The 22,642-nt window shown below is 36.9% G+C and overlaps 1 non-coding gene across 1 annotated transcript; it reads left to right on the top strand.

Moving 5' to 3' along the window:
• Window positions 1–224: 224 nt before the first annotated feature.
• TRNAR-CCG (transfer RNA arginine (anticodon CCG)) lies at window positions 225–296 on the top strand. Its single transcript has one exon. It is a non-coding gene; the product is annotated as a tRNA-Arg (tRNA).
• The last annotated feature ends 22,346 nt before the right edge of the window (window positions 297–22,642 follow it).

Raw genomic sequence — 22,642 nt, 5'->3', positions numbered from 1 at the left:
AACTGGTATTTACCAAAGTCATCTTTGGCTTTTATTGCAGTAACGGGTCATCATGGACTAACTTCATGCTTTTTCCAAAATCGAGCTTCTGCAATTCAAAGTGTAGATTTAAGAAATCTGCAAAAATGAACTTTTGTTACATACATATATGATAACCAGTGAGGGATAGCAGAAATATTATCAATAAATTACATGAAATTGAAGTGTTCATTGTGTTTCCAGGAGGCGCGGTGGCTCAGTGGTAGAGCGTTCACCTCCGGTGCGTGGGGTCCTTGGTTCGATCCCAGGTCGCGCCGTGTGGGTTTTGTGGTGGACAAACAACGTGCTCATGGGTTTTCTAGGGGTTCTCCCGTTTCCTCCCACTTTCTTCATTCCACCATTTCACTCATTTCTCATAATCACCGTCTCCTTTAGCCTAACCGGCATAAACGTGGGAACGTGGGGCGTAAAACTCCAATATTTCATTTCATTCTTTCTTTCTTTCCACATGGTTCTTGAACAGGGTACAGGTTTCCAGAAGAGAATAAGAGAAGTGAATATAAGTGTTTTGTGACTATCGACAACGTGCTACGAGTTGTGAGTGCACCTATTGGAGCATCTGAAATGGTTGCATGGTATTAGCGAAGAAGACACTAAGCAAGCAAATAATTTCTTCAGTGTGGAAAAAAAATCAGTGAAACTTTGTTTCCGAAAACCATTTTAAGTAAGTTTAAAATTTGTTTCGTAATCATAATTTTCATCTCAGGTTACACCGGTTTAAGAAAACGGAGTAGGGGGAGGCTCATATTATTTCAGATTGCCTTTTTGATCAAAATAATAAAATAGGAGCCAGGAAAAACTTTTATCCTTTATTTAATGAATGTGAACCACAAACATCATCAAATTGTTGCACTTTCATTGTTTTCAGTGTTGCCAACGGTGATATTAAAGTTAATGAAACTTCGCTAACTTCAAGAGGCTGTAGTTCATTCATGAAGCATTGGTCGACAATGCTGTTTGGTGTGTTTATTATTCATGTAAAGTTGAACAATTTGACCACATTTCAGGATTTTAAATTATGGTGATTTCGAGAAAGGTGATTTTTGAAAATTTGACGGTTTCTCGAATTTTTTGCCACAAAACGGTTGCACGCAGAAGCAATACAATTTTTTTTCGAGAAGCGGGTAACTAGATCTTACCAACCGTAAAATAGAATTTTAAAATTCGAACGGCAAGTGCTCGAAAAAATCGCAAAGTTCGACTTTTCAGATAAACTGACGTTCATTTGTTAATTTATGTACCAACAGATATGCATGCGCAAACCAAACTATAATAAAATATATTTTATTTATATCCCTATGTACACTCATATTCAAAATGATTGTCGCATATCTATAACTGTCTCCTTGTAAGAATATAATTTGATAATGATTTTGCAGGGTACTATTGATGCTGATACTACATGTATAATCGGGAAATGTATATTCGTAGTAAATTTCAGAAAAAAGAATTACAAACACGAAAATTAGAATGAGTAAAACAAAATGTTGCTAAATGGACAAGAAAGTTTGATTGTTCTTATTTACTGCTCTTTTGACATGAAATTTGCCACATACATGTCTTTCCCGGTTATACACATACTAACATTATAAGAAATACCGGACGGGTTCGTTATCAAATTATATTCCTAAAACAACATATTGTCACGGTACGCCAAAATTCTGGAAGATTTTAAGATCTAAATTTATTCAATCTCATTAATTGGCTTCAAAAGGAAATAGTAAAGTTTTTGTTTATGATTTAACTTGTTTAATTAGGTTGCAGACATATTATAACATCATGTTACATATTGCTGATGGTTGTTGTTTTCTTGAAGTAATAGACACGAGTCTGCAGTGTCATAAGAACATAAAAACAAATACGAAACAAGTGAATGTAAAACGTTGTAGAAATTTATGTCAACATGTACACATTATCAAAATTAGGTAAAAGTGTGAATTTCGCAGACATAAGCTGTCTGGAGAATTTGGTCAATGAGAGAAAACGCAGAAATTGTGAATCAGCACAATTTCGGCTCAGAGATGTAAGAGCTTCAGGATTTGTAATCAAATAACAACAAATTCGTCATCATGGACACGAAGATAAAAAGCTAATGTTTGACTGAATTAGGATCAGTCTTGGAGGAGTTTCCAAGGATCAGTCTTGGAGGAGTCTCAAGGATCAGTGCTGGGAGACCCGTAGGAGGATTAGTCTCCAAGGATTATTCTCAGTAGAATTGCTATTGTGAGGAACCTAGAAGACGAACTTCGTAGCCAGAGGTTCGAATCCAGTTCATCGAGGTATGTTATAATACATCTCTGATACTCTAACGTTGACCAATTCACCAACAGATTTATGAAATGTGATTTAATAGTTTTACCTAATAACTTGCATCACAACATCCTATTAAACTCTACTTTAAAAGATAATTATAATAAATGAATACTCTAAAGTTAAACAGTCTCAGTTATAATTGATTCAATCACCTTTCGCATGTTGTTCTATAAAAACCCTACGCAGTAGGTTGGTGGAGATAGTAGTTTTAATGTATTCCTATCTACTCCAGATAGTAGGTAGAAGCAACTAATACTGTGTCATTTATATTGTACATCCCTGCATAATAGGCAAGACATACAGTATATGTTATCAATATTTATAGACATGCGACAATAATTTTGGTCACGAGTGTACATACCACAACAGAATTATAACTATCTGTCTCCATAGCTGAATGGTGAGGCTACGAAGTTTACGATTTTCCACGTCCTCTAAAATTCGTAAATTGTACTTCCCGTTTTGATGGCCCATTACTTGGCGGGAAAATCTTTTCCGACAACACAAAAAATACGGGTCATTGAAAAAACATGTCTAGTTGCTATAAAAAAAAAGTTTCAAAAATATCTGAGATGGTTATGTTACTTTTTTTTGGCTGATTTGAAATGGAAGGCATCAAACACTTATGTTATTTATATGTTGAGTCAGTTTGCAATAGCAATCTACATGTAACTATATATCGGAACCTACATCTATTATAATATTTATCATAGGTAGAAATATGTAATACGTAATGCATAGTACTCCGTAACGAAGCTATTATGAACTCAAGGCATTATGTAAAGTGATGATGCAGAACCACAGGAGTGAAGTAAAGCTATATTAGATGTAAGGCATAGTTGTATGGGATATAAAATCTTTGCACTACCCTCGGTTACGTGCATATTCACCGTCGCTGGCATGCCCGCTCCATACGGAATGACAGTGTGAATATAAGTAATTACTGTCAGTGCACACTGCACAGCATATTGAAATGAATCTTGAGTAACAGTGAAAGCATTGTATGTGTTAGTGGGGTTAAGTTCCAAAGTTGGTCGTCCGTATCTAGTAAAATTTTGAAAATTTACCGGCAAGAAATCAATTTGCTTGTTCGTGTGCTTCATAATGTATAAGGAAAGCGAAAGTTGTGTTTATTTTCTTATATAAACGGTTTTAAGCATGGAACTATTTGGCAAGCGGAGTGAACTACTTGGTACAAGGTTACTTCATTGTAGGACTATGGAAATGTAATGAGCATTTGTTTTTGAAAACATTGCTGGTGATAATCAGGAAAAGCCATTAAAAGTAAGTAAAAGCCATGGCTTAATAAACCTAAAAATAAATTGTAGAGAATGTCGTAAGAAAATAACTATAAAGAAACGTGGGGAAAGTTATATTGTTTACTGTAACGGTAAGTGACATAACGAACAAGGCAGCAATTTTCTAGAACACAGGCCCCTCTTCCCATTTAGCTGTAATAAAAACAGAAAACAACGTGCCCTGCGGGGCACTAATCCGTCTCCACTCGCTAACGGTCACTCGGCATTATTATGTGAATTAAATGTAAAACTTTGGTAAAGAAAAGAACCAATTATTACACTTTTAGCTAAAACCTAGGCGGACGACCAACTTCGGAATAACTGCCTGTTAGTGTGCTATTCCACTATCATCGTTTATGCGCATAACCTCCGTCGCTGACGCGCCTGCTTCCTACGGACGCACTCTTGTCACTCGGGTTTTCGTGCTGCACTCCTGCCCTGTCTCAGTTAGATAGCACTCGTGCTTTTCAGCGGCCACCTAGCACAAACTGGTTTGTGTTTTATGCACGGGTTAATTTACAACACCCGCTCCAGCAGGTATACTCACTCAGAAAGGAGAAATTATAAAATAATAATTTTATGAAAATGGATCAAAACTTACCTAACCTTAAGCTAACCCCTACCCTACCCTACTTATTTATATCTTACTCTACTTTACCTTACCCTACTCTACTATATTTTTTCAAAGGCCCCTACTTATCGATGCGCAGTTGGAGCGTGTCTTGTAGTGCTTTCGTGGTAACCGCTACTATTTTCACTTTAAAATAAATTAACTAAATAAAATTAGAGATTACAGAATCAATCTACTTTCTAAGAAACTTTTCTCCATGAGTAAAAGAAACCCGTTTTTGCTATTTCAAACATATTTGTCAATAATTACGTATATTCCTAAAATCATCACTTGAGGAACAAAAAGGAAATATAAATTGAATAAAAAGTTGGGGTTCATGTATTAATTAAATCTTCATATTTTAAAGACAAAACAAAGAAAAATATACATACCTTCCACGCCAAGTTCCTTGCTTATATTTACCCATAATTTGTTCGTGACCTGTCGTTTGTCTGGATAAGCTTGGTTCCACAATGCAACTTTATGAAAAGCACAATTCATTAAAGCATGAACAAGCATCTATTTCTATCTTAATTTTTATTTTTTATTTTATCTCCGCACCTTGCAACGTCGTCTGCTTTCACCCATAACAAAATTGATTTCTCTTGTAGCGCTGAATTCCTCTACCAGCGTTGCCAGACTCACAGCTCGGAATTATTCCAAAACCTGATCGAAATTATGCTAGATTCGGTCAAATTATGCTAGATCCTCATAATTACTAATTCAGGAGTTTAAAAAAAACGAAGCTGAGATACGATAACGTAACTTAAAATATGCAGAGCGCAAGAATGGTGGATAGAACTCAATACTTCACGCACCAAAGCTTTAACTCAACTAAACTAGTGCAGTCGTTGCCAGACTCAATGGCGTATATATCGTATAAACGAATGCAAAGTATTTGTTTACATATTTTGAAAGAAAATTACCTCGCAGCATAAGCGGAGTTGGGAAGTTGTCTGCCTCGGGGGGCAGATTTTTGGTCGGTCTCCGGCTTTTAATTTCAGGAATAAAGATGGTAATGAAGTCAGAAATAAAGATGGTGAAGTGGTCAAAAATTGAGGGGAGAATGGCCCCCATAGCTCCGCCCACGCCTTGCAGTTAAAGTTTTAGAAAACCCTGGGTGGAGCCACAAAAAAAAAAGCCGTTTCTAACTTACTTCGGAAAATAAGACTGCCTGTATGGTTTACCGACTATATGAATCAATGGAAAAGGATACATTTCTGCCGTTCTTTTTCTCCCCACGACCAACTTCTTTCTCCAGGTTTTTACGGCTTTTTGATAAACTTGCTGAAATTATGCTAGATTTGGGCAGAATGCAAAAGCAAGATGCTAGATGCTAAAGGCATACAAATTATGCTAGGTCTAGCATCATTATGCTAGATCTGGCAACGCTGTCCTCTACGGACAACTCTCCTTCGCACGTATTCGGACGAACAATCCCAAGGTTAGGATCATTCAAATCTTTTCGTCGGTTTTTGCAATTTGCTGGTCGGAACTAGTCGAGGCCTCTCTAATTTATTTACACGTGCTGGGAAATTCGCATTCGGAAGTAATAGAGGCGCGGCCTAAAAGACGTCCACATGTTGTATCTCCTTTATATTTGTTACCATTATTTAACGTAGCAAATGACGCCATATTTCTTCGCTTGACGTCTTTTGGAATTTAAGGAGCAACATTTGACGTTGTTATGACATAAGTGTGCTACTTGGGCCGGGTTCGATTCCCAGCGGGAGCTCATTTAGTTCGGATTCCACGTTAATCAGTAGGTCCACGCCTCGCTGCTAAAAGGGACGAAAAACTCAATTCCAACTCAACAATATATATATATATATATATATATATATATATATATATAAGTGTGTGTGTGTGTATGAATTTGTTCACGTTTGTATGGTTAGCATATACGCCTTGAGCACGGCAAACCATGGTTCGATTTCCGCTGGGAGCTCATGTAGTTGTTATACCACTTTAAACTGTAGACCCATGTCTCAAATGCGCACACATATAAAGGCTTTTCAGGCTATGCCTTTGGTACACTTATGTTCTTACTTGGGAGCCGTCGAAAATTTCGGAATACAGATTCCCGTAGACCGAAAAGTAAGAAGCATGGGTACCGTATAAAACTGCCATGGAAAAAGCTTTTTAGGTTATGTTAATCCTTATATATAATGTACCTAACTTGGCCAAGTTAGAATGGAGGAAATGTAATCACCTTCAATACTCTGATAATAGAAAATATTCTTCAGGTATCATTATCCTCCTCTCCTGCAGAATGAAAGCCCTGACGAAAACGCATTATCATTTACATATCACCACAACCATATTTTGTGTAATATAACAAACAGTGGCAGTTAGAATCCAGTGTTTTTTTTTTCAGAAATCCTTCCGAGGGTTAGATTCCATCTCCCCCTCCCCCAAGGACTAAAATAAATAAACATTGGGATTACTTGTTATTTTTGTACAAGGGACGCAATTAAAGACCCAGTTCAGCACATTCACACTTGATCCTTGAAGAAAACCTGTTAGTATTGTCTCTTGGTTTCTCATGTGGTCTCACATACATAAAGTACAAGAATGTAGAACTTCATATGACATCGTTAACGGAATTTTTCCTGAAATCAGAAATTGTTATACGGATAAAATTAAAGGATGGAACATGTTTAGAGGACTTGCAGGTGACATCCAACTATAGCTCTCAAGAAATGTGTTACATATGAAAATGTCTGTATTGACTCTATTTTCTGGTACTTACGTTTTATTTATTTATGTTCCTCAAATTCATTGGGAAGCTAGTAAAGACTGTGTGTGTGTAAATGTACCGTATAATTAAGGGATTTTTTACTTTCTTAAAATAAAAACGACAATTTTAGTCCATCTCATATCTGCTAACAAAAGGAGGTAGCAGACCAAAGATAGATACTGTTTATTAAAGGTCGTTAACAGCAGGGGTTTCATTCAGTCAAAGGGGAAAAAAAGAATAATTGGAAGTTTCCATATTCGTTCGAACTGCATTATACTTCTTCCTATCATTTTAAGAACCATTTCCTTGCCATTTGTCTGCATCAGAAAGGAAACGCCAAAAATCACTAGAATGTTCAGATTTACCCGAAGTACGTACTAGATCACTAGTTCAATAGCAAATCACTAAATCTAGTACGAAATTACAAAATGTGGCATCCCTGCTTTTGACCACATGTTCATAAACAGTTTTTCATGTTTCGATGAGTAGATTCACCTCCCAAACGCTGTGAACAGTGCACCCTGTATATTATATATATATATATATATCTGCAAGAGCCGAATTTTTCCGCCCGAGCCTAATCCGGCTCGAATGTAGCTAGGCCCGACCCAGCCCCATGCAGGCTCGGAAAATTTTGGAAATTTTTGTCCCAACCCCGGCCCGGCACAAATTAATAGTGGAGCCAACTCTCCCAAGCCCGGCCGGTCACTAGGGTGAACAATTAATTCTCTATATAGAAAAAGTTGAGCCGCTAAGCAATACAAACTGTAAACGTTGCATTGTTTGTAATACCTTTCACTCCTCGATAGTTTTATTGCAACTATCATTTAACTAGAGTCAATAATTATTAAAGAACTACAAATAATCGCCCGAACTCAGCCCTACTTGAAGCGCCGGCCTGCCCTAGCCCAGCCTAGGCTAAATAAACAGCAGAGCTGGACCGCCTGAGCCCGAACCGTGCAGTGCACTAATATATAGAGAGGAAATTAGCCAAATCCGGCACCCCAGTTTGTTTTTCAGTCCTATAATTGATAGAATTAGTACTTGTCATTTTTAAGTATTCAATATAAGAAGTTAAACAAGTTTCTTATGTTCAGTTGGCAGTAGAAAGTTGATAAGCGTAACGTGGTTGAAGATATAAAGGTTTTTCTGAAACCTATCAAATTCATGAGTCTGAAAAAGGGTAGCCTAAATCAGCATCCTCGTATATTACTAGCAGTGAGTTACCTAAAAATTACCAAATAAACTGAAGAAAATTAAATGTGACCAGATAATGACGTACCATGACTTTATTTCAGAAAATATAAATAATTTGACTGATGAAACATACATTTTTTTGAAGAAATATAAACATTTTTATTTTCATTGTATGTATGCGCTTCTTGCGCAAACGTTCAATATAATTATGGAAACTGTTCAATAAACAAATAAACGAAAAGCACCAATCACAATCATCGGCAAACGTCACATATGTAATCGACTTTGTCAGCTCCAATACATTCAACATGTGCCCAGTCTGAACACATAAGACTCATAACTCACATTTCATCATTATCTGAACAGAACATACATGAAACATCATTTTCTGGTGAAGCAGTGTATTCAATGAGAATTTCAAGTGTTGAAAAGATAGCTGAATTCTGAGATACTGAGCTTTCTTTCATCACATTTCCTTCGATCTCACAGCAGTTATGGCCTCAGTCATATTTTCTTTTGGCCAATTGTGATTATAGTGCGTGGTTTTCTTTCCGTTTCCCTAATTAAGGCGGCTTCTTTTCGGCGCTGTAACAATGAAAAACTTTCTCAGAACTCGAGCAACTCTACTTCATTTTATATAGGACTATAACCTATAAAGATTAGAAGCTATAGGGTCTACTAATGACACAAATGCCATTAAAGAGGGTGCCGGTTTAGGAGTCCAAAAGGGGTGCCGGATTAGGTTTTCAGCACATGGCGGAAACAAACGTAAGTTTCGCAATTAAAGCTTATAATGCGTATTTACTTACTACTATAATGAACATTTAGCCTACTCATACACATTTATCGTGAAACTTCAGATTTCTCTGACACTACCAAAACTTGCAAATCACTCAAATCACAATGCCTACTGATTCTCAGCCCCCAAACTGTGTAGGATTACTTTCTAATATCAGCGTCTTTCCTTAATCGCAGCAAGTAATGTGCCCGGCACAACACTTGGCTGTTTACGCTTCACAGAGACGCTAGAGACTGGGGCGCCGTATTAGGGATAGGGGGCTGATATTGGTAACTTTCCTCTCTCTCTCTCTCTCTCTCTATATATATATATATATATATATATATATATATATATATATATATATATATATATATATATATATATGACTTTTAGCTGATAGTATTTTATTATATATCAAAGAAATACTTTTACATTATTCTCATTATATATGATTCAGTTACAATAAAAGTACATATTCCTTGTTATACCTAAAATGAATCTTACCGGAAATGTTTCTGAAACATTTTTCTAATTTAAATATGTTGGAGATTATACAACAATATTTCAGAAACATTTCCGGTAAGATTATGAGAATCATCATATATTATGAGAATAATGTAAAAGTATTTCTTTGATATGTAATAAAATACTATCAGCTAAAAGCACAAACTATATTTCATAAACATGATAGTAAACAGTTTCTATTCCTTTTTAATATCTGTTTTAACTTTTTAAATTAAACATTAGATAAAACATTCTGAAAATAATTCTAAAATACTGTATGAAAATATTTTATTTAACCCTAGGAAGTCCAAGAGAGGGAGCTTCTTGAACCCACTCGTTTGTATTTCTTGAAAAAAAAAACCGTCCTTGTCTTGGTTAAAATATTGAGATTTTTATTTATTGTGTATTATTAGAACTTTGATAAATCCACATCATTAATGTGCATTTTTATTTAGTAACTTGTAAGTTAAAAATTATTTCTAAGTAGTGGGCTCATCGAACCCCGTCCTTGGACTTCCATGTGACATAATTTCTACAAGTATATTTCCTGAAGAACTCCGTCATAAGTCTTGATTAAAATATTGAGAATTTTATTTGTTGTGTATTATTACTTCTTTGATAAATCCACATCATTAATGTGTGTTATTATTTAGTAACTTGTAAATTAAAAATTATTTCTAAGTAGTGGGCTCATCGAACGCCCTCCTTGGACTTCCATGTGACATATTTTCTACAAGTATATTTCCTGAACTTAGATTTTTTCGTTTGTATTTAACAATGATTATGTTCTTATGTTGGGAAACAACATATCAGCCACGAGTAAGTTCTGAATGTTTATTCTATATTCATTTGTTGTTAGATGGCATTATGTGAATTATAGTATGTTATATTGTGGGTTCGAGGAGCCTCCCCTTGGACCTACTTGAGACAAAAAACATTCTTGGACTTCCTAGGGTTAAGTTACAGGAGAAGGTAACAAAAACATTTCCATACAAACTTAATAGGTGTTTTAAAAATATTTCTGGAAAATATTTATCATATTACGAACGAATTTATTTTTAAAATATTCGAAACATTTTTAAAATTATATTTCATTCGTTTTCTCGTAACAATAGAAAATATTGCAAGTAACACGTTGGACAACATTTGTAAAATCTATGGAATATATTTCCTATTTTTTTATATATCATGTATGTAAAACATTTTCAGTATTACTTTGAAAACATTTTCTCTCTCAATATTGAAAACATATTACATTCAACACTATAGTAGCATTTGTGAAAATTTTCCTTAGATTATTTTCCTTCTAACGTTCTAAAAATATACTTATTGTACTTCATAAAATGTTTTCCAAACATTCTTAAAAATATTTCCGGTAAATATTTGGGATATTTCTAAGATATAATAACGAATATATTTTCTCCAGTAACGGAAGAGTATACTCTCAAAACAATGTAAAAATATTTCTATAATATATCAGAAAATGTTGTTCACTAAAAACACAAAATATTTTCTAAAACATAACGGAAAACATTTTCTATTCATTTTTAATATGTTTTCTTTTCCCTGTTTTAAAGTTTTATATTCAAAATTCGATAAAATATTCTGGAAATAAGACTAAAATATTGTACGAAAATATTCCGTTTAAGTTATAACAGAAGGTTACCAAAATACTTTTGTTAAATTTAAGTAAACCTTTTTAAAACATTTCTGAAAAATATTTCTTATATTACGAAAGAATTTATTTTTAAAACATTCTAAACGTTTTAAAAATATATGATCAATATGATTTCTTGTAAAAATAGAAAATATTTCAAATAACCTATTAGAAAACATTTTTCAAATATATGGAATATATTTCCTTTCATTGTTTCCCATATGATATATTGAAAACATTTTTATTATCATTTAAAAAATATTTTCCTTCTCAACAGTGAAAACGTATTAGATTATATCCAATAGCATATTTCTAATACATTTTGTGAATATTTTCCTGGATATACTTTCCGGCTAACATTCTCAAAATGTACTTTCGGTAATTTCTAAAATGTTTTCTAAACATTTTTGGGAAAATATTTTCCGGAAATATTCGGAGTACATTAGGGAAACCAGCATGGAAATCTAAAGAGAAGGAAAACCTATTGGAAACCAAGGAAAATATTTTCTTTTGGTTGAGAAAATATTTCTTGCTGTGTGGGTTTCTGCTACGCACTACTGGTTATCGTACATATATCATAGGAAACAGAAGTTCCTTTTTGCAGATTTCTTAAATCTACACTTTGAATTGCAGAAGTTCGATTTTGGGGGAAGCATGAAGTTAGTTCATGGTTACTCGTTACTGCAATAAAAACTTTGCCATTTTCCGAAAGCCAAAGATGACTTCGTTGAATAGCAGTTATCGGTGGACTTTGTGATGGACAAACACCGTGCTCGTGGGTTTTCTCGGGATTATCCCGTTTCCTCCCACTATCTGCATTTCATTAATTTCTCACAATCACAGTCTCCTTTAGCCTAACCAGCATAATCGTGAGATGTAAAACTAAAAGATTTCACTTCATTTTTTCTTCTGCGGTTTTAATACTGTGTATCTGTATTTGCCTAAGGTTATGCCGCGTTGCCACATTCTTTACACCTCCCCCCCCCCCGTCACTACCGTCGCAGAGACCATGCATGGCCGGTTTCACTGCAAAACCACTGCTTTATTGGGCCTGTCTGCATCTCGAACATCTTAAATCGACTTTTAAAGTGGGATGCAGCGCCATCAGAAATCACTGACACGGTTTGGGAAATTGTAGACACTTATTTTCTCGTATTCAAACCTTTTTCTATAAAGTATTTTTTCGCTTTTCTTCGAGTATTTTTAGAATCTTGTCTATGGCTATGAGCACATGACCCGAATCGTGTTTTTTTATCGTCGTTTATTACAACAAAACTGTCAGTTGTTTCATATTCCGGTGATAACTCTGAATTTCACTTTGCAGAATAACAGTCCAGTTTCCAGCGAATAGAATATGCTGAAAAGAAGTAAAGTAAATGAAGTAAAATAGAATTTGTATCTGGAAATTTTATACGGTGCTTTTTGGTAGCAATTAATTCTTGATGTAGTCATGAATTACAATTCTTACAGTTAAACAAGCAATATACGATACGAAAACAGAAAGTGTCAGTTCTTTTTAACGAGATTATTGTTTTCCCATATGGCATACGTAACACTTTCATTTTCATCAGGATCAAAATTTAAAGACTCCACACTTACTCCTTCCACTCCAGGATAATCACCACATTCTTGAAGAGGACAGTTGTCATTTTCTATGGATAATACTACTAAAGGAAATAGGTCACTCATGACAGATTCAATACAGCCTGCACCTTTGATTTGTAGCAACGCAGTAGTAGCTAACTTAAAATTTGCACAATACACACACACACACACATACATACTTCCCTCGCAGGTTGCGGACTGACCCAATTTAGTCGAATACTGTAAAATTCCGAGTGACCCATTCTTATGTTGGAATTGTTCTGTTTAAAAAGTCAATAACAAGTCAAGTCTTTGGAACGCGTAAGAAAATGTTTCGATTTTTTTACCTTTTTGTCCTTTTTCGGTCAGTGTAATGGCTTCACACTTAATTGAGACTATCTGGAGCATTCCAAATCATCATTGAGGTAATAGTTCAGGCTTTTTGTAGATCATCAGAATTTATTGGATGGCCATTTCAAATAAACTTAAAATTTGTGTGTTTCGTAATCGTAATTTCCACCTCAGATTATTTCAGTTTAAGAAAACGAAGGAGTAGGGGGAGGCCCATTTCACTATTTCAGAGAGCCTTCTCGATCAAAATAATAATAATAAAAAAACAGTCAAGAAAACCTTTTATTCTTCATTTAATGAATGTGAACAACAAACATCATCAAATCATTGCATTTGATTGTTCCCAGTGTTGCTAACTGTGACATCAAAGTTAACGAAACTTTGATAATTTTAAAAAACTGCAGTTAATTCTGAAGCATTGGTCGAGAATGGTATTTGGTGTGTTTATTACATATGTACAGTTGCACCATCTGACAAAATTTCAGAATTTTAAAAGATGGCGTTTTCGAGAAAATGGAGCCCAAAAATGGCGACTTTTGAAAATTTTACAGTTTCTCGAATTTTGTACAAAACGGTTGCACACAGAAGCGATACATTTTTTTCGGAAAGCGGGTAACGAGGTCTTACCAACCGTGAAAACAGAATTTTAAAATTCGAACCGAAAATGCTAGAAAAATTCGACTTTTCAAATAAATTGTTAATTTTTTTTACAAATAGATACACATGCGCAAACCAAACTATAATAAAACACAGCTTATTTATATCACTATGTACATACCACAACAAGAATTATTAGTCTACCTGTCTCCATAGCCGAATGGTGAGGCTCCGAAGTTGACCATTTTCCATGTCTTCTACAATTCATAGATTGTACTCCCCGTCTTTGATGGCCCATTACTTGGCGGGAAAATTTTTTGCGACCAAAAAAAAAATATGGGTCTCTTAAAAACATGTCTAGCTGCTATAAAAAAGTTTCAACAATATCTGAGATGGTGATGGTACATGCTCTGCTTGAATTGAAATGGAAGGCACCAACATTTATCAAAAACACATAACAGTTTTATTGTGTTCGGTGTTCGCCGTGTAACGAACTGTGTTCTTGAATCCTTGGAACAAGTCCCTGTGCTCGTCCACTTCGCTGGTGACCCAGAAATCTCAGTTGTGCTTTAGAGCAATTCGTGAGTGAATTTTATCGAAGATTTTTTATACATAAAAATGTAAAGTGTACGGAGCAAAAAAAAGTGAACAAAAGACGCGAAGCTTATCTTTTGACTAGTCAAGTGGTGCGTCTGTAGTATGTAAAGTCATTAAAGTTCAGTGGCGTACTTAGCCTGAGCGGTGTTCAGGTTATGACTCTGATATACAAGTATAAACCTTCTCCTCTAAGTAGTGCGTTTTATAAGGAGTGAAGTGGCGACGAAAATTTTCAATTCTCAACTTCTCTCTCTTTATATTGTTATAAGTCAGCAGAATAGTTGCTAGGTTCTGCAGAGAAAGACTCAGTCTACCTCACGACGTTTTCTTGTCTAATGATGAAAATGTAAAATCGGGACGTGAGTGTTAAGATATAATCAGCTTTTGTGTCATGTACTTGCAAAACCTTAACCTGTTTATGCTTTTGCTAGCTTGGAGGGGATCACAGTCAGTTTATCTGTGGACAACAGAACAGCCTGTTACAAGAGATGAAAGTTCGTTACGTTTGTCCGGCGATAAGTGTTTAAAATCCATTCCCGTTCAAGCTTGGGAGTGACAGGCATATTATCCTCCTGGTTCAACAGGGCCCCCATTGTCTATACTAGAGGTGTACGTCCGTCGGCTGCTTGAGGGTAATTACCTAAAACTCCTTATTATGCAAATGCTATATACCAAAAACCAAAATGCAGGTACATGATCCAATTGTTGGATTGTCTCGTAATCCCCCTGTGTGCATTAAAAATAATAATAATAATAATAATAATAATAAATAATAAAAGTTAAAAGAAGAGTAAAAAAGTTATAGAAAAGAAGTAAAAAGCAAAATCATCATAAGTGAATAAATAACCATTTTCTTTAAAATAAATAACTCTCTTGTCATTTTCCATTCCCCGTACTAAAAAGTAAAGCAAATTTATAAAGTAAGGGAAGTTGAGTATTCAAGTTCAGAGCAAGTTTATAAAAAAGTAAGACATTGAAATAATAATACGTCTTTTAACATCTTAACGTTAACGTTTCCGAGGGACGTAGCTGTCAGTATCGGAATTCTTACTATATCGGAAGAAATAAGTTGATTACACACTACCCTGGTTTATGGGGCCACTGACTAGGAAACAGAATATATTCATCAAAAATGAGCTTCGCGCAGAAATTAAGAGAGAAACTCTTAGAATTTGGGCAATCCCATTGCCCTAAGACATCCACGGGCAAGCATCGTCATATTTTGGATCCGTGGAATAATTATTATTGTGTTGAATGCAATAAAGTGAAAGTACACGGGCAATCTCCTCCTCAATTAGGCCGTTGGAAAAAGCACCCATTACCGAGATATGTGCATACGTGGAGTCACCCCAATCACCTCGAACTTCTAGTCCACAAATTCCTGACGCTCCGGCGAGTACCTACGACTTAACGACACTTGCCGCGTCCAGTTCTATCCCGACTAGAAATGATACAGAAATACAAAGTGCTGTTCCGAGTGATAAACCAACACCAGCCCCTATTACGATATATGTTAATTCAGATACTGACGAACCCCACCGGGGGTAGATCCGAAAACTCTAGTGAATGAATTAAATTTAAAAGACGAACTAGAAATCGCAGAACTAATAACTGCGGGTCAGGAATGCCCTCAAGTAACAATTGAGATAGAATCAACATCAGGTGTAATACCTTGTGTTCCCTTGAACCAAGGACTCTTAACCGATAATAAGTTAACTGATAGGGAAAATAGACTAAGTAACTTAGTGTAAATTTCAGGAAATAAAGATAGTGGGGTCTCAAAGGAACCAGATAGCCCGGTAGCGTTATATTTTCCTAATAAATACGAACCGTCAGATCCTGAAACGACGTTAGAAATGCGAAGTCTGACCTTCCAATTTTTTTTTATGCGGGTAGTAGTGATGAGACAGTTTATGCCGTGATCGGCCCTAGAACTCTATATGGAAACTTAAAGACTGAATCACGAATTTCAATGAGTAAACAGCTTATTTACACTAACATAGGTCCGACCATATACCTTAGCGACTGAAGAGCCAATCTATGCGAATATAGGAACCGAACCAAGGGAAAGGAAAATGAGAGTCCTGACGAGAAAAATGAACATGAATTGTGCTCTCTGAGACAACCTAACGATGAAGCGTTAATAGACCAGGCTAGGCATTCATTACAATCAGATCTGTCTCCTGCAGTAGGAAACTTAATGCGAGCTTTAACAAAAGAACTACGGAACAAGACATTACAGGTCAGTTGTTCGTCGCCATGGTGACGATGAAGAGAAATTAGGTATTCTTTTTTCAAGCTGACCCTCAGCCCCCTTCGAAGGTTTATTACCTGAGGAAAATGTAGTAGAGAATTTTGATATGGAAATAGAGACCGAGATCTTGCAAAAGAAGGATGTTAGCGTTCAGACCGAATATAAGTTTCCTAAAATGATCAGGATTGACACGGATCGTGATCCCAAAGCTATTCGGACAACAGCTACTCATAACAACCCTGTTATGTTTGAAAATAGCCTTACCCTCCAAGAGAAACTACAATATTTGGACAGTATAGGTAACATATTTTGTGTAGTTACTAAAGTTAGGTGGTCAAACGGAGATATTAGTAGTGCAGATTCAGATGGGGGTAAATCTTTGAAAGATGATTGGTTGGGATATGAACTGCAGCAGGTACAAAACGAAAAATAGCCCAATTTCAAGAAGACAGCCCGGAGTCTCCTCCTGCGTCATCTCTGGAGGATGAGCCAAAACCATTTTGAAACTCCGAAGAACTCCGATATGACCATTGGGATCCTCCTACTGTTTCGACTCCCCGAGCAGTGAACCAAGACCCTCCCACAGAGGACGCCGATCAGAGAAATGATCTCGTCGCCCCTGGTCCAGTTGAGAGGATATTAGACGACGAGAAGTAAAGTGATGCATTTCCCTCAGTTTACTCCGACACCCAGAAACAAATTGAGGAAAAAGAAGAAGACAAGGATTCCTGGTCCGAGAATTGAATAAAGGAGAATATTGGTAAAAAATTTTGATTACGCTTAAATTGGTGCGTCAGTAATTTGTTTGGATGAGTTAGAAAATAGAGACGATCCCTCAACCCCTCCAACCCAAAGTGAATCTAACAAACAAACTAACAGTGTTAATAATATTGGATTACATAGTTCAGCTACTGCTAGTTCTAAACTTAGTTCCTATAATGAGACTAGTGAATCACCTGCGACCAAGGAAATGAAAAAAAGCCAACAAGAGGAAAAGTTAAATCCCTTAGAGATAGTGTTTGTTTCGCCACTTAGCAGCGTAGTTTCACCCACGACTCCGGTGGAGAAATTAGAAATTAGCGAAGGAGAAAGGACAGAAAAATCAGTACTTAGCGAGCGAGATAGATCTTATACATCATAATTTGATCTAGAACAAAGCTCACGGTTAGAAAGTAGAAGCGCAACTGATACCGATAATAGGTCAGTTTCTGAACATTTCGATATCTCAGCTTCTTTAGACAGGTTCTTAGACATGAAAAATGAGCCTTTTTCACAAACATCAAGTGGAGATAAGAACTTTGACAAGCAAAAATCAAATTTTTCGTCCTTTTTGAAATTAGATCTTGAGGCCTTGCACAAATTTAAAATCTGAACAAGAAACTAAAACTAGTCCGCATACCGAGCCATCTATAACATATAGTTTTGAGAATTCTAAATTTACAGATACAGTTGAAAGAAGTCAAGTTAGCACCCCTCCTCCCGAGGGTGACAATCAAAATTCTGGCATTAGCGCTAAACAACAAGCATTTAATATATATCCAAATGTTGAAATTCCCTCCTTCTCTGGTGATAGACATGAGTGCGTGGAAACTTTCCTACAAGAATATGAATCAGTGGCTAGCATATACGAATGGTCGAACCCAGAGATAGTGAATTATCTCCGTTGTTGTTTGAAAGGGGAAGCCTTCCAATTCTATTCAGTAGACATAGCCAACCTTCCACCCTTAAACTATAACGAGTTGAAGGAAAAACTTAAAAATGCATTTTCTAGTATTGAGTACACCGCAAGATTATAATATGACGGTAAGGACTCAACAACTCAATGAAAGTACTTTAGCGTTTATTTATAAACTGATGAAGGTTCTGAAATTCTTACGAGGTTGGATTAATGAAAGTGTACTGATGACTAAGATTAGAATGAGTTTGTTACCAGACGTCCTAAATAAGCTGTTGCTTGAAGTGGATGATTGTGATAATCTCGAACAGTGAATTTAATATGTTAGTAAATATCAGACAGCAGAAAGGTCACTTAGTCAGAGAATTAGTTATGAATTAATATGGGAAAATGACCGCTTGGACTGGTCAAGCCTTAAAGAAACTGCCCGACCTGGATTTGCACCGGTTAGTTCTTGTTACTCGGACGAAGTAGTAGCAGAACCGGGCTATAAAATGTATAGGAACACTCACCAAAATAGCTATGGCTTTGGGCATTGGCGAGCCCAGCTCAGTACAGTCAAGATAAAAATAGGAGACCGCTGGGCGCAAGCGCTCATTGACACGGGGTCAGAAATATCTCTGGTTTAGAAAACCCCTTTTACCCACAAGATTTCCACTAACTGGGAGACTGAAAGGTTATGTAAAGCTTCGCGGGGTAGGTGTCCACACCACAGATGACATTCTTGTGGTGAGATTAGCGTGTTGTTTCAAGAATCACTTGAAGAGAACCAGGCGAAGGTTTCTAGACGTAGTTATAGTTGAAAACAATTTTGAGCCTATGATGTTATATTAGGGGTACATTTTTTGCACAAGTATGTCACAATTCATTCCAAATACTTGGAGCTAGCAGATAAAGACGGGAACCATGTGGAAGACATATGGTTTAATATCCCAAAAGGTAACAGTGGGCACTGTCGGGTATAAATTCATATTTTAGATTTAACACATGTTGAACGATACCCACCGTCTGTATTTAAGTAAGAAAAAGAATCGCATGACGACTTCCAATTGGCACAGGACGATATTGTTAGACAACCGACCTTCCCTAACCCTCCTCGCAAAAAATTACAAACTTATAGGAAACGGGACCTCTGACTCAGGAGTAAGGATCCGTCTCCAAAGTTGGCTAGAGAAAATCACCTAAATCCCGTTGCCAGTGTAGCTAATAAGAGACAAAAACTCCCTGCTAAAGGAATCACATCTCGAGTATTCGTGCGTTCCAGGGAAACTACAAAATTTCCCCCGGAGCATACAAATAGAACGGATGTAAACGTTAACAAGCGTAAAAAGTTAAGACGTAAACGAACTAAAAAAGCAAGGTATCTTCCAGTGCTCCTGAGCTGGAACTTAACGACTCGCCTGGCTTAGGGATAGGGGAAAAGAATCTATACAACCTTGCCCCTCAACCAGGCCCTAGGAGGGGGAAGTTCTAGTGCAGAGACTTTTTGCAGAAAGAAAAAGAAAGCGTTTCATGCAACGACACAGCGAAAAGAACCAACAACCTGTAAAGTCACCTTTGGCCTCACAGGTGCCACATGAGCCTGAAGGGGACAAACTAAATAGGGAACAGTCAGAGACATTTGAAAAACCTTCGATAACGCAAGGAAATATAAATGATCCAGCAACTCTCTCTGACCTAGAGAGTTTTGCTCAAGATCATATTAAAAAAGAGGTTTAGCCAAAACCTTTGAAGTTAGATGAAGAAAGTTTTGATCTCTATCCGGACATTACCTATAAAGTGCACCTTCCAGCAAATGTCCGCGTGCCGTCCAAGGTTTCGTATGAGATAGGATGACAGCGCCAATCGGGAATGTGCAGATTTCGGAATTCATACCGTCCAAAGGAATTCGATATTTGCACTCCAGCATGAACCCCAGAGGACCAGTTTTTACTGAGAATGGAAATATTTATCTGACTATTTTTAATTGTTACAACTTTGTCTAAAACCTTTATTTAGGGAAACTTGTCCCCCAGGTTGTGTTATCAAATGACGAGACAGACAAATACGTGCAGGCGGTTAATCATATTATACGCCTTACCAACAAAATGAAACAGACGATGCAGAAGTCTCTGGACAGCCCCAAAAATCCCACAAACAAAGGAAGAATTAGCTCAAGTTCTAAATATTGGTCCAAACTTAAACCCGGAAGAAAGAAACCAGTTACTGAACTTACTGATGGAATTTAGGGATGTTGTAGCCTGGGACAAATCTTGTCTCACTGCGGCTACCGATAAGTTCATGTGCCTCTTGGAGGTCATCACAGATATTCCTGTCTCTCACCCTCCATATAGAGAGACACCAAAACAGAGAGAGATCCAGAAATTGTTAGACAGTAATATTGTCCGGGAAAGCCCCTATTCGGCACCGATTGTGATAGAACATAAAAAAGATGGCTCCCCAAGCACTTGTATTGATTATAGGTATTTTAATATAGTATTAAGGCCCAACTATGTGCCAGTGCCACGCATAGATGAGGTATTAGCTTTCCTAAATGGTACCAAATTCATAAATACGTTAGATTTACAAAATATGTATTATCAGATGCTTATTCGTCCGTGCGATGTAGAGAAGACTGCGTTCATCTGAAGCCGGGAAAATTCGAATTTTTGAGATTAGAATTCGGCCTAAACACGGCCCCGGCCCTTTTTCAAAACATGATGAATGTTATTTTTGGGGACATCATGTGGAAGTATGTAATGTTATTTAGATGATTTGTTTTGCCCTGGCTCTTCCTTTTCAGCTCTAATAGAGAGGACGAGAATCATTCTGTCTCGGCTCCGGGAAGCGAACATAAAACTCAACCCTAAGAAATGCTATTTTGGTTATGAAGAAGCCTCGGTGCTTGGTCACATCGCCGAGAATCAGAGCAATACGTAGTTTTATCGGACTTTGTTCATTTTACCGAGCTTTTGTTCAAGAATTCTCCAAGATCGCAAAACCACTCATTTCATTGACTAAAAAGAACGTCAATTTCGACTTTGGAGAAACCGAGAAAAAGGCATGGGATACTTTGAAGTCTTGTCCCATATCTGCTTCAGTCCTCGCACACTTTGATCCGACTCAGAATGCCACAGTCTACTCGGATGCCTGTCGAGATGGAATCGGTGGATACCATAATCGGTAGATAATAAGGAACACCCGATAGCCTGTTTTTCGAAATCTTTGACTCCAGCGGAGCTCAACTATTCCACGGTTGAGCTTGAAGTTTTAGGCGTTACTTACACAATTTTGCCATTCCACTTTCTATCATTGTTCGGACTGATGCCTGCGGCATTTGCTTTCTAAGGAATAACAAGATTCTAAATTCTCGTCTTCTGCGCTGGGCCATCCGTTTACAAACTTATCTGTTTACGATTGAACATGTAAAAGGCCGCAACAACGTTACCGCAGATTTCTTGTCAAGGTGTCCGTTGAAGGATGAGTTACCCTCCAAATTTAGTCAAGAAGAAGATTGTACAGACGTGCGCAGCCTAGTGTTATGCCCCAAGGTAGATAACCCTAGTGATCGTGCTCGAAAACCGTATGTCGTACTTGGCGGTGGCAAAGAATGGACGACAAAATTAGAGAACTAATACAAAAGATGAAAGATAACCCTACTGATCGTGCTCTAAAGCCCTATGTCATAGTTGGCGGTGTTCTATATCGAGTCATGAACAAAGATAGGAAACTGGTGATACCAGAAAAGGCTATCCCGACATCTTACAAGAGGCCCATTCGTCTCCGCTGTTCGAAGGCCACACGGGATTCCCTCGCACGTACTCTAAAGTGAACAAACGTTACTACTTTCCAAACATGGGGAAAATAGTTAAGGAATATGTCCGCTCTTGTGACGAATGTCAAAGGTTGAACATCCCTCGAGAAAAGAAACAAGGTTTTTTTCACCCCTTACCTGTAAAAGAGGAACTATTCTCCCGTTGGAGTTTGGACATTTTTAGCCCGTTACATAGATCTGCAGGCTACAGTTACATCCTGGTTATGGCAGAATATCTTAACCGTTTCACAATATTAGTACCGCTGATAAACGTGAAAACTCCTACAGTGGCTAGGGCCATCTTGGACGAGCTAATCACGCGTTTTGGTCCCCCAAAGGAGATACTAACAGACAGGGGAACTAATTTCTTAGCAGCAATAATGGCCGAACTAAATGACTTATTTGTCATTAAACATGTTCGAACTGCAGCATTCAAACCATCAACCAACTGGCTATGTGAACAATTTAACTCTGTCTTTGCAAATTTTCTAACTAAGTACACGGCTAAGCAGCCTACTAAGTGGGCGGAATATGTCCGATTGTGTGCATACGATTATAATCTATCAATACTCCCCATACGAGATTGTCTTTGGTCAAAAGGCAAGATTCCACACTCAGTTGGACACCCAGTATCCAGTATCAATTTACAAAA

Source organism: Thermobia domestica, chromosome 4 (genome assembly GCF_964235325.1).
Source record: "Thermobia domestica chromosome 4, izTheDome1.hap1.1, whole genome shotgun sequence".
In the NCBI taxonomy this organism is placed as follows: Eukaryota; Metazoa; Arthropoda; class Insecta; order Zygentoma; family Lepismatidae; genus Thermobia; species Thermobia domestica.
This window is presented reverse-complemented; position numbering and strand designations above follow the sequence as displayed.